At 48.6% G+C, this 10,327-nt stretch overlaps 1 long non-coding RNA gene across 1 annotated transcript; it reads left to right on the forward strand.

The window, feature by feature from the left end:
• The first annotated feature begins 8,322 nt into the window (after positions 1-8,322).
• Positions 8,323-9,867, forward strand: LOC144123282 (uncharacterized). The gene is made up of 3 exons (XR_013313059.1): positions 8,323-8,525; positions 9,224-9,385; positions 9,599-9,867. It is a non-coding gene; the product is annotated as an uncharacterized LOC144123282 (long non-coding RNA).
• The last annotated feature ends 460 nt before the right edge of the window (positions 9,868-10,327 follow it).

Below are 10,327 nucleotides of genomic sequence, written 5' to 3' on the forward strand. Positions count from 1 at the left end.
CGTGTTATGCGCCTTTCTTTTGCTTTGGAAGCTCCCGAAAATGCAAATTGGGTTTTGGAGAAAGGAAATGGCGCAGTATCTGTCTCACATATCGGCTGACACCCGAACCGCGCCGTAAGGGAAGGGATAAAGGAGGGAATGAAAGAACAAAGGTAGAAATTAGCAGTGGCTTAGCTCGGCTATGCCAGGATATATGTAGCGAAAGCTAAGGCATAGCATGGTTAGCCTTGTTTAATCTTGATCGCAAGTCCAGGTTAGTCTGGTTGTCTAGCTATGTTGTTGTCGCATTAGAGACGACAAAACTGGTTGCGGCGCACGCGAGCTCTTCTCTGCAATCCTCTGGCACTTTATCAGGCATGCGACGCAGCTGGCGAAGCGAGCGGAGGCGAGCGCAATGAGGAACGTGGTGTGACGTTATACCAAACGGCGGCGGCGGCGAGCCGCGCGGTGTGACGTCATGCTAGATGGCGCGGCGAGCGCGCGAAGCACAGTAACCGTCACACATATCTCGGTGGACACCAGGACCGCGCCGTAAAGGAAGGGATAAAAGAGGGAGGGAAAGAAGAAAGATAAAAATGAAAATTGAAGATTGATTTTGAGGAAAGGCGCGGCGTTGCGCCGCGGCGGTTGGTTGGCTCAGTTTCTGTCGCAGTATCTGTAATTGGCGCAGTATCTGTCTCATATATCGGCGGCCACCTGAACAGCGTCGTAAGAGAAGGGATAAAGGAGGGAGTGAAAGAAGAAAGGAAGAAAGAGGTAGCCGTAGTGGAGTGCTCCGGAATAATTTCGACCAGTTGGCGATCTTTAACGTGCACTGACATAACACAGCAAACGGGCGCGTTAGCATTTCGCCTCCATCGAAACGCAGCCGCCGTGGTCGGGTTCGAACCCGGGAACTCCAACCCGACCGCGGCAGCTGCGTTTCGATGGAGGCGAAACGCCATGGCGAAACGGGACGACTTTAAAATTGGGAACAGATAGGGCACATGAAAATTGGTTTTGAGGAAAGGAAATGGCGCAGTAACTGTCTCACTTATCTTATAGTGGACACCCGAACTGCGCACTATAATTGGTTTGGTTTTTGGTGGAAAGGAAATGGCGCAGTATCTGTCTCATATATCGTTGGACACCTGAACCGCGCCGTAAAGGAAGGGATAAAGGAGGGAGTGAAAGAAGAGAGGAACAAATAGGTCCGTAGTGGAGGGCTCCGGAATAATTTCGACCACCTGGGGATCTTTAACGTGCACTGACATCGCACAGCACACGGGCGCCTGAGCGTTTTTCCTCCATAAAAACGCAGCCGCCGCGGTCGGGTTCGAACCCGGGAACTCCGGACCAGTAGTCGAGCGCCCTAACCACTGAGCCACCGCGGCGGGGTAACTGCGCACTAAGGGAAGGGAGAAAGGAGAGAGTGAAAGGAGAAACGAAGAAAGAGGTGCCGTAATGGAGGGCTCCGGAATAATAATAATAATAATAATAATAATAATAATAATAATAATAATAATAATAATAATAATAATAATAATAATAATAATAATAATAATAATAATAATAATAATAATAATAATAACAATTATTATTATTATTATTATTATTCCGGAGCCCTCCATTACGGCAGCTATTTCTTCCTTTCTTGGAGGGAGTGAAAGAAGAAAGGGGTTCAGTAGCGGAGCCCTCCACTACGGAACCCCTTTCTTCTTTCACTCCCTCCTTTACCCTTCCCTTACGGCGCGGTTCAGGTGTCCAACGATATATATGAGACAGATACTGCGCCATTTCCTTTCCCCCCCCCAAAAAAAACCAATTAGTAGTTCTCTCCCTCGATTCCCCCTTTCGCCATTCCCTTAGTGCGCGGATCGGGTGTCCACTCAAGATAAGTGAGACAGTTACTGCGCCATTTCCTTTCCTCAAAACCAATTTTCATGTGCCCTATTTGTTGCCAATTTTAAAATGGTGCCGTTTTAATTTCGACCACGTGAGTATCTTTAATGTGCACTGACATCGCACAGCACACGGGCGCCTTTGAGTTTCACCTCCATCGAATTGCAGCCGAGGTCGGTTTAGAGCTCCCGTACTCCGGCTCAGTAGCTGAGCGCCATATTCATTGAGCCACCGTGTTGGGCATAGGGTAAACGCCTTCTTGCTTTTTCAGCTTCATGCGCTTGCTGCAGGACAGAAAAAATTGGCTGTAGTTAAGCTCTGGTTAACCCTAGTTGATTTGCGAAAGCTTAGTTTCCTCGGCACGTCGTCTACGCAGTGTCTCATTCCTACGCTCTCGAGAACTCAAACTCTTCCCCAGTTAGAGAGTCACTCGGGACGTGGCACGACTTCTCGCCGCATCGTTGTTACAACGCTTCTCGAGTCGTGCAGCACGTTCTTCTCTGAGAGCGTTGTCTCTTCCTCGCTTCGTTTGGTCGTTGTTGTGTCTCTTTCGCGCTCTCCATAACGACTACAATACGCTGACTGATTCAAGCCTAGCGACGCTCGCTGCCGCGTGCTGAAAGTAGGAGGGGTTAAGTATAGGAGAGCAAAGAGTGACAGAAAAGACACGCCGAGTTAATAGTCCCCGGGCCGATACCGGAGGCAGTGCAATGCCGGGTCGACCCGTGCCAGAGTGCTGCAAGCCAAGCGCAGCGCCATATTTCAAAAATAAGTTGAATATCTTAGGTCCAAGGATCCGCTGCAGATAATAAATCAGGTGTCAGGTATGAGCCACAGCATAGCCATAACATAGCATATCGATGCTATGCTATGTTACTTCAATACACTGATAGATAGTTGCCAGGAAGAAAGAAAAGGAAAGTGCACAGGCCTGCTCACTGGCTCAAGACGAGCCACAATCGCTACCACGTGCAGATAGCAGGAGAGTTGAAAGATCGGATAGAAAGACAGGATAGTAAATACGCGCTAAAGACAAGGCCGATCCCGGAGGTAGTGCAATACCGGGCCAACCGGTGGCGGGAGTTGAGCATCCTGCAAACTCTCCGCCACATTTTCAAAAATAAGTCCAATTAGACCCGTAACAGATACTTCAGAAGCGTGAATTGTTGGGCGAGTTGGTACATGTTGACGTGAAAAAAAAACCAGCGAGAAAAGACGCAAGACCAGAGGAAGACACAGACTGTCATTCACGTCGACATGTAACAGATACTCTACGGGGTCTCTGGACATTTATTACAATACACTGAGGCGAAGCGCATGTATATATACCCCCCGCGAGGCAACACCTCCTCTCCCTCTACCCCAGTGGAGCACATCTGGTGGAGCGAGCGGTGACGGCAGCGGCGTCAACGGCGGCGCCATCTGTTGGAGCGCGGCTGCGGCATTGCTAGGCGAGGATGGCTCAAGGTCGGCCAGGGCACACGGCACACGGCATACGGCTGAAGTGCGCGACGAGCCGAAATGGCTCGCGGGCTGGCGTTGTAAATATTTTGGTTTAAAACACACACTCAACCCGCGTACAACACTACAGATTAAGTTCTCCAGAAATTTAACGTCGCAGGTGAAGCCGGGATGCCATGCAGACACGACGGACGCGGGTTGATGAACTGCGACGCGTCGCTGGCGTTGCGTCGAAGAAAGCGGCGGAAAAGAGCCAGGTGGTAGCAGGAGCAAAGAGGACCACAGCAACACGTCGGTTGACTCCCGTCAGCAGTCCTAGAAACTAAGCGCAGCAGGAAATGCGTTGCTATGGCCCGTCGACGGCGTCCTGTAACGCCGCAAGTTTAATAGAGACGATCCAAGGGAGCCTCTCGACAGCATGGACCCTCAGTTCATCGGCTGCCAGCTCCTCGCTTGAATGGAACGCTGCAGGCTTCCGTCGGTGATCCAAGTGAGGTCGCCGGCAGCACGGACCCAATGTCCGACGGCTGCCACCTTCAAGCTTGAATGGGACGCCGCAGGCTTGCGTCGTTGATCCAAGGGAGGTCCCTGCCAGCACGAACCCAACGTCCGACGGCTGCCACCTCCACGCTTGAACGACACGACGTCCGCTGCTCTGTCTGCCTTCACACCTCGGTTTTCTGACACGTCAGCTATCCGCTCTTTGTGTTCATCACGCTCTTCGTCATCGCCTCGCAAACACCATGCGCACGTGCACACGTGCAACGCTGGGCTGGCACGCGCAGCGCTCTAATGTTGACACACCACTGTCGGCGCACCGGATTCAAAAATCCCCCGACTATGTCGTGTTCACATCACATATGCCCCCCTTCTAGGTAGGTAGGTGAAAACTTTATTGATGACCCTTATGGATGAGTCACTGCCTAGGGTTGGTCTGGCTCTTGATCCCGGGTGCAGGCCAACAGTCCATGACGTGCGGCGACCTCTCTATCTAGCCCACTCTACCAGCCGCCTTTGTTAGGCTGGTTCGGAGCTGGAGACCGCGGTCTCCCAACCCTCTTGGTCCGTTGGGTTCCAGCGAGATGGTGGTTGGAATTCTCGACAGAGATACATCATCATCATCATCAGCCCTACTACACCCACTGCAGGGCAAAGGCCTCTCCCATGTCTCTCCAATTAACCCTATCCTTTGCCAGCTGCATCCACCCTTTGCCTGCAAACTTCTTAATCTCATCCGCCCATCTAACCTTCTGCCGCCCCCTGCTACGCTTACTTTCTCTTGGAACCCACTCTGTTACCCTTAAAGACCAGCGGTTATCTTGCCTTCGCATTACATGCCCTGCCCAAGCCCATTTCTTTTTCTTGATTTCGACTAGGATGTCATTAACCCGTGTTTGTTCCCTCACCCACTCTGCCCGCTTCCGATCTCTTAACGTTACACCTATCATTTTTCTTTCCATGGCTCGCTGCGTTGTCCTTAACTTAAGCTGAACTCTTTTCGTTAGCCTCCACGTTTCTGCCCCGTAGGTGAGTACCGGTAAGATTATGCTGTTGTACACTTTCCTCTTGAGGGAAATTGGCAAACTGCCACTCATGATCTGCGAGAATTTGCCATATGCGCTCCACCCCATTCTTATCCTTCTAGTTATCTCCCTCTCATGATCCGGATAAGCTGTCACTACCTGCCCTAAGTAGACGTATTCCGGCACAATTTCTAGGCTCTCGCTGCCAATTGTGAACTGTTGTTCCCTTGCTAGGCTGTTGAACATTACCTTGGTTTTCTGCATGTTAATTTTTAGACCCATCGATCTGCTCTGCCTGTCTAACTCGTTGATCATGATTTGCAGTTCACCTCCTGAGTGACTCAGCAAGGCAATGTCATCAGCAAATCTCAGATTATTTAGGTATTCTCCATTTATTCTTATTCCCAACTGTTCCCAATTCAGGCCTCGAAATACCTCCTGCAAACATGCGGTGAACAGCATTGGCGAGATCGTGTCTCCTTGCCTGACGCCCTTCCTTATTGGAATTTTATTGCTGACTTTATGGAGGACTATAGTAGCTGTGCAGTTGCTGTATATATCTTCCAGTATTTTGACATAAGGCTCTTCTACCCCCTGATTACGCAATGCCTGTATGACTGCTGAGGTTTCCACTGAGTCGAATGCTTTCTCGTAATCAATGAAAGCTATATATAGAGGTTGGTTATATTCTGCGCATTTCTCTATCACCTGATTGATGGTGTGAATATGATCTATTGTAGAATATCCTTTACGAAAGCCTGCCTGATCATTTGGTTGATTAAAGTCTAACGTTGCCCTGACTCTATTAGCGATTACCTTAGTAAATACTTTGTAGGCAACGGATAGTAAGCTGATCGGCCTGTAATTTTTCAAGTCCTTGGCGTCTCCCTTCTTATGAATTAAGATAATGTTTGCATTCTTCCAAGCTTCTGGTACAGTCGAGGTCATAAGGCATTGCGTATACAGGGTGGCTAGTTTTTCTAGCACGATGTCCCCTCCATCCTTCAACAGATCTGCTGTTACCTGATCCTCCCCAGCTGCTTTTCCACTTTTCATTGCTTCTAAGGCTTTCTTTACTTCATCTTTCGTTACTGGCGGGATGACGCATTGCTGTGCACTGCTGTCTTTCTCATTAGCGTTCTGATTACATTGGCTACTGTACAGGTCTGTGTAGAACTCTTCGGCTACTTTAACTATCTTATCCATATTGCTAATGACATTGCCCTGCTTGTCTCTTAATGCATACATCTGGTTTTTACCTATGCCTAGTTTCCTCTTCACTGTTTTTAGGCTACCTCCGTTCTTTAGAGCATGCTCGATTCTCTCCATATTAAACTTCCTTATGTCGGCTACCTTGCGCTTATTTATTAGCTTTGATAGCTCCGTTAGTTCTATTCTATCGGTAGTGTTAGATGCCTTCATGTTTTGGCGCTTCTTAATCAGATCTTTCGTCACCTGAGATAGCTTCCCGGTATCTTTTCGAACTGTCCTACCGCCTACTTCTACTGCGCACTCCGTAATTATTGATGTCAGGTTATCGTGCATTGAATTAACATCAAGATCATCTTCCTCAGTTAAAGCCGAGTATCTGTTTTGCAGCGCTATCCTAAACTCCTGTGCTTTCCCTCTTACGGCTAACTCGTTAATGGTCTTCTTCTTCGCTAGCTTCTTCCGTTCCCTCTTCAAGTCTAGGCAAATTCTAGATCTTACCATCCTATGGTCGCTGCAACGCACCCTTCCGAGGACGGCCACATCCTGAATGATGCCAGGTTTAGCGCATAGTATGAAGTCTATTTCATTTTTAATCTCACCATTGGGGCTCTTCCAGGTCCACTTCCTGTGTTCTCGTTTGCGGAAGAAGGTATTCATGATCCGTAAATTATTTCTATCCGCGAATTCGACTAATAACTCTCCCCTGCTATTTCTAGAGCCTATCCCATAGTCACCTACCGCGTGGTCGTCAGCCTGCTTCTTGCCCACCTTCGCATTGAAGTCGCCCATCAGTACAGTGTACTGCGATTTTACTCTATTCATTGCTGATTCTACGTCCTCATAGAAGCTTTCAACGGTCTGGTCATCATGGCTGGATGTGGGTGCGTAGGCCTGCACCACTTTCAGCTTGTACCTCCTATTCAGCCTAATTACTATAGCTGCTACCCTCTCGTTAATACTGTAGAGCTCCTCTACGTTGCCAGCTATATCCTTATTAATGAGGAAACCCACACCTAGTTCTCGTCTACCCTCTAACCCGCGATAGCACAGTATGTGTCCGTCCTTTAGTACTGCATACGCCTCACCTGTCCTCCTAACTTCGCTAAGCCCTATCACATCCCATTTAATTCCCGCTAGTTCCTCGAACAGCACTGCTAGGCTAGCCTCACTAGCTAAAGTTCTAGCGTTAAACGTTGCCAGGTTCAGATTCCAATGGCGGCCTGTCCGGAGCCAGAGATTCTTAGCACCCTCCGCTGCGTCACAGGTCTGACCGCCGCCGTGGTCAGTTGCTCTGCAGCCGCTGGGGACTGAGGGCCGAGGGTTAATTGGTTTGATCATAGAAGGTTGTGGCCAAGTACTACACCAGGGTGGCCAAATCCTGCTCTGGTGAGAGAGTGCGTTGTCGGTTCTGGTCACCGAGATAAGGCCGCACTCCAGGCCTGGTTATGCAATTCCATCGACACGCGGATTTTTTTTTTTTTTAAACCCGGTGGAGAATTGCGCGGCACCAGGATTTGAACCCCGGTCCTCTTGCACGCGAGGCGGATGTTCTACCTCTACGCCATCGCTGACAGAGATACAAAATGTGGCCAAAGTTGGCTCTCGGAGCCCCACAAAGAGAGCATTCGGGTCTGCAGTGGCCTGCCGTCCTTGTGAAAAGTTTTTTTCCGCAGAAAAAAAACCCGCACAGAACACTAATGGTCACGTGAGAAGCGAACGAGTTAGACGCAGGCACTTGTCACAGTGACACATAGAGGCACATGGAAACGCACACAGAGGGAACATGGGATCAAACATTATACATCTGGCGAAAAGAGAGATCAAAACCGCACAAAATATCGGACACAAACTTTACACGCGTCTGCACCTTAACGGTAAATGTTTAAACACTCAGAAACTCATAACTGTACAACGAAAGAAAAAATACCGCACAAACACTACCACGCTGCGTTTGCACAGGTAAAAATTGCAAACACTGGATAGTTCCTTCGGCAGTTTATAAACGATTCGTGGAATCAACGCGTACGTTTTCTGAGCCTGAGTCACCTTCTTCTATAGGGGACCCAAGGTCAAGTTTCCCCTCGCGACGACAGCGCCGCGCGGGCGGAGGCGGAACTACTGGGAATCGCTCGTGCTGGTGCTGCCTGCTTGAATGCGTGGGCGCGCGCGTGCGCACGTGATTCAGTCCGGCCGGTGCGCAGCGGAGTCTCCGCACGGCTAGTGTGCTTTGCTACTGCGACGAGGGTGTTGAAGCGGAATTTTCGCAATGGCAGAAACGGCCCAACGAAAACAGAAGCGGGGTCCGAAGTACTGCTGTGTCGTGGGCTGCCACAACAGCGCAGACAACAGCAGGGAACGCGATCCGCCTGTGAAACTGTATCGATTCCCTGGAAGATGGTACGAGAAAGAAAGGCGACAATCCTGGATCACCGCTGTAAGGAGAGTCAAGTAAGTCGTTACAGCCTTATCTCGCTTTTTGCTTTGACCGTTTTAGCTACTAGTTTTTGTTCCTTAACACGACGCGCGACGACTGCAGAAAGGTATCTCGAGCTCGCTGCCTTCTCGCAGCCTGTGTGTGTGTGAAAGCCAAGCTACGGTGGCATGATGAGAACATTAAACGTTTTGATTCGGCTTGTTCTTTTAGCCGTAGGCGTCGCCGTTTAAATTCACACTCGCAATTTGATTGTTGTGCTGTTGGTTAAACTCAGCTGAACTACGGACGTTGTCAAAGGTCTGCAAGTTACGCGTCGGGCAAGCAGCTTTCTCATGTCGGAACGAACTGCTTTTAATTTCAATATACTTTGCTTGTTTTGCTTGTTCGCTTTGTTGTGCCTCTTTATTACGGTAGAATATTAACTTGTGAATATCACTTGTCCAGTGCTTAGAAGCTCGGCGGTTCTCTCATTTGCCACCTTCGAAGTTCGTGCGATTTTCTTTTTTTTGTTCATGTCTTTGTTGTGTGCATATGTGTTCCTTCGTGTCTGTGTTTTCGTGTGCGCTCCTGTTAGAGTGCGTGCACTCGTTCGTGTTACTGTGCGTGTTCGTGCATTTACCTTCGTTTTGTGTTCGTGTATGTGTGTGAGTGCATGCATGTGTCTTCCTGTCTTTGCAGTGGATAAGAGGGAATATTGTTCTTTCTTGTGCAGTCCGGATGGAACTTTGTGACAGCCAAAAGAACATACGCGAATTTGCAGCCGACATTTTGTGGGCAACAGCAAGAGTGACGTCAGCCAAGATCCATCCTACATCCCAACCATTTTTCCACCTGTCTACAGAAAAAAGGCGCCTGATCAGGAAAGGGCGCAAAGGTATGAAAGAAAAATTGTGAGGCTGCCAGTAGAAATTACAGACTCATGTTTTGAACAATGTTTTGTTGACTTAACCTGGTTTATGAAATCGCAGAGTCAGCATAATATGAATAATAGATGCATGGGCAAGTATTTAGTGATTACATTTCATGGCAGGTTTTCTTGCAGCCTACCCGATTGGTATTAACCTTAGCTTTTGATTGTGCAATGCAGGTGGCAGGCACGTTTCAAGAAGGAAATCTCTTCGAGGCAGCTTGTAGGAGATGAGCATCCATCACAAAGTACAGCGGTTGGAGCAACAATGCAGGCCCCAGAAACCTCCCTTCTGGAAGATGTGCATCGTGACTTCAACACCATGGATTTCAGCAATGCATTTCTGGAAACAAGCACAGCTACCTCTTTGCTTAACATGAGTGACTCGCATTCTTTGGTGCTTGTGTGTAGTGCAAGACAAGAAAGTCATTCGACTGGAAGAAAGAGGGACGCTGTAAGGACATCTTTCAGTTTGGGGCTCCTGTGCAGTCAGTGTAAACAAAGCGCGCTACTAGGGAAGCATGCATTTGCTTTTAATAGTGTTCTTTTCCAGTGCCCTAGGCAGCACACTAAGTTTGTCTAAATACCACATAATATCCTTGTTTCATGTTTTTCAGGCATTCCAAACAGAGGAATGTGCTACTTCAGGGAAGCTGGCTCTACTTCTCTCAGCAACAAATGGCACTGAAGCATCTGCTCAAATCGCACACACAGATATGAGTCACAAGGTTAGACGATGATGCTGCTGTTCGTTACCTAATTTGTTGAATTGTGGTGTTGTCTTGCTGTTAGCACCGCACCTCTTGTTTCAATCCAATTAACTTGCATTATTGGGCAAGGTTCCTTTCTAATTGGTTGTTCCTGCATGACATTCCTGTTTATCATTTTTAATGCCTGTGTTAATTTGTT

The sequence above is a fragment of the Amblyomma americanum genome, chromosome 3 (genome assembly GCF_052857255.1).
Source record: "Amblyomma americanum isolate KBUSLIRL-KWMA chromosome 3, ASM5285725v1, whole genome shotgun sequence".
Lineage (NCBI taxonomy): Eukaryota > Metazoa > Arthropoda > Arachnida > Ixodida > Ixodidae > Amblyomma > Amblyomma americanum.